Here is a 2,952-nt window from a genome sequence, read left to right on the forward strand (position 1 = left end):
TTTTTACCTGCCTTTAAAATATCTTCAAAATTTCTTGTTTCTTTTTTTTAAAATCTCTAATGTTGAACTGACCATCTGTTGAGCTTGTAAAATAAACATTCCACCAGTCTGTAAATATTTAGATAAAGGTGTAGTTCTCTGAAATATTTTTAAATATAATTGTGCTGTAAGAATTGTTTCAAATTTTGTTAAAGATTGCAACAGTGACATTGCAGTACATCTACAATCATTATTGAAATCTTCATTTTTTGAAGAAATGATAGAAACAATTTTTATTACTGTTACATATAAAGAATGAGAAGGTTCATAAAATGAACCAAACATTTTTTTCAGTGCAGCATCTTTAGACCACCATCTGGTTTGTCCAATTAAATTCAATACACGATTATCTGATGATAAATCACGCCATAAATCCATTCGTTTATGTGAATCTCTGAAAAATGCAGCACAACTATTTAATAGACCAAATAATGATATAGCTGGAGTTGAAACTCCTGTAGCTTCTATGATGACTAAATTAAGGCAGTGAGCATAACACCACACATGCAGTTGTTTAGGAGATTCTTTTTCTAGCCTATAACGAGACAGAATATACGAACACAAAGTTTCGCTAAATAGCCGCTATAATGTGGTGTAAACAGCGCGTACCGTGATTAACAAACAAGATAATTTCGTCGTCGTCGTCGCGCGTCGCAACACCACCGTCGGACTATAATGATACTACGTCAGAGCACATACGGAAGTCGACGCCGAAAAGGCACAACAGATAGCGCAGATCTACGATCACCTCTCGTCAAGTCACAAATATGCTAATTACGCATCATTCGACATGGTAATATTCAAAACCAATGACAGACAACATCAAAAGGACTATCCCTAAAGCTACCGGTCATATCATAATAGTCTTCGCAATCAATAACAGGTATAAAAGTGTGTAAAACACACGAACAAAACCAGCATTGTTATTCACGGCGGCTACTGAGATAGTTGGTAAATATGCCCCGTGAATAACACTGCAAAGACACTCACTCGCTTCTCCAGTTTAAATTTTGCAGTTTTGACTCAGGCCTAGGATATGGGTAACACCAGGTCATACTAGACTGATCAAAACTGTCGCCGCATTTCTTCGTTATTCGTTATTATGTTCGTACTGGCCTAGGACGTGGTTAATAACCAGAGTCACACAAGACAGTACGAACATCGCCGACACCGCCGCCGTTAGTATTCGTGCCGCCGCCGTCGCATTTGTTTTCGTTCGATTAGTATTGGCCTAGGACGTGGTCAATAACCAGAGTCACACTAGACAATACAAATTTTATTTTATCGCCGCGCCGTGGTCAAAGCCCCGCGCTGCGTTTCCATATTATAAATTCATTATACGTACTCAGGGCCGTCCCGAAAGACGGAAATATGTCAGAATAGGCAGTTCCGTGATCATTACATTTTTTTTAGGTGTACAATATTGAATATGACATAGTCATATAGATATTAGGTGAACAATAGAAGTTAAGTATGTTACACTAAATTATAACGTAGAATTTTGAAAAAAATTAACAGGTATAAATTAAAATTGTATCTTATGATTTATCAGTTGTTTTAACATGTATCTCTATAAATTAAACCAAAATTATATGTCTATTTCAAATACCCTATATAGGAATGCATCTATTAGGTAATTATAAATATTCTACGACCGGGGACTGGAAAAACGACAACGACGTTTGTATTATTCGATCTCGCATATTTTATACGTTTCTAGTTTGGAACTAAAATATGCGTCTACAACACTTGGATAACGAAATTTTAGCGACATTAAATATTAATTTTAAGTCTTAAAAGTAAATTAAAGCCCCAAAAGATTTTTAAAAAAATGAACTTTAAGCATCGACTCTTTCGGTGGAATCCGTGACGTGTGTTCACTAGCTGCGACGCCGATGTGGAAACAGAACTGAAAATATTGTGATTTATGAAAAATAAAACCGTACAAATGCAGTATGTGTTTTGTTCATGTCTGTTTTGCTTATTGAAATTTTAGAATTTTTAATCGACTGTGTCTTCCGCAGCGACTTTGAGAATTACCATAGAATATAAATGATAAATATTACACTACGTCAATATGATGAATACACAGATATAATATAATACAACTTTTTATATCAAAGAGGTCCGTGTTATAAGGAACAATTCGTTCGTCGAAATTTGATATGACAATAACCAAATTGGTTAATAATTTTGAATTTGAATTATAATAATATGATAGATATAGGTATTATTTTCGTTTATTCATTTAATTATCGATTAAGGTGGTGAATAGATATTAGAAGTACAAGCATATTTTTATAAAAGCATATTGTTTTTTATGGATTATTAAATAAAAAAGTGATTTTAGGTTTTTAGAGTTAACATAAAGGTATACATAAAATGTACAGTACTGATTATACTACCAACTAAATTTGAAAAATTCCTGTCTATAATTTTCTCCCAATACTGTCGAATACAAAATTTATAATAAACAATTTAATACCTATGTTAAGTTTAATTGTATCGGATATATTTTAGATTTTAGATTCTGAGTGGATCGACAACTGTTCTGATTTTACAAAGATGTGTGTTTTTTAATTTTATAATATTTTAAATTATGTTTTTTTGTCTGTGTAAACAATAAGTAGGTAATCCTAAAGTGTTGATAGTTAAAAGCTATTAAAATATCCAATATTTGTATTTATTTGTTAATAATAATTATAAAGACATTAATATTAGCAGTAATCTTGTTCTTTTCACAAAATGTTTTTTTTAATGATTCCTAATTTAATTTGAATTTACACTTTTGACATTTATTCCCAACTAACCTCTGAATAATCATTCAATGATGAATTTAATAGTTATTACGATAATTGGATTATAAATTAGAATAAACTGCAGTTTCCAGCTTTTACTACAACATTATTTTAT

Source organism: Acyrthosiphon pisum, chromosome A1, assembly GCF_005508785.2.
Source record: "Acyrthosiphon pisum isolate AL4f chromosome A1, pea_aphid_22Mar2018_4r6ur, whole genome shotgun sequence".
In the NCBI taxonomy this organism is placed as follows: domain Eukaryota; kingdom Metazoa; phylum Arthropoda; class Insecta; order Hemiptera; family Aphididae; genus Acyrthosiphon; species Acyrthosiphon pisum.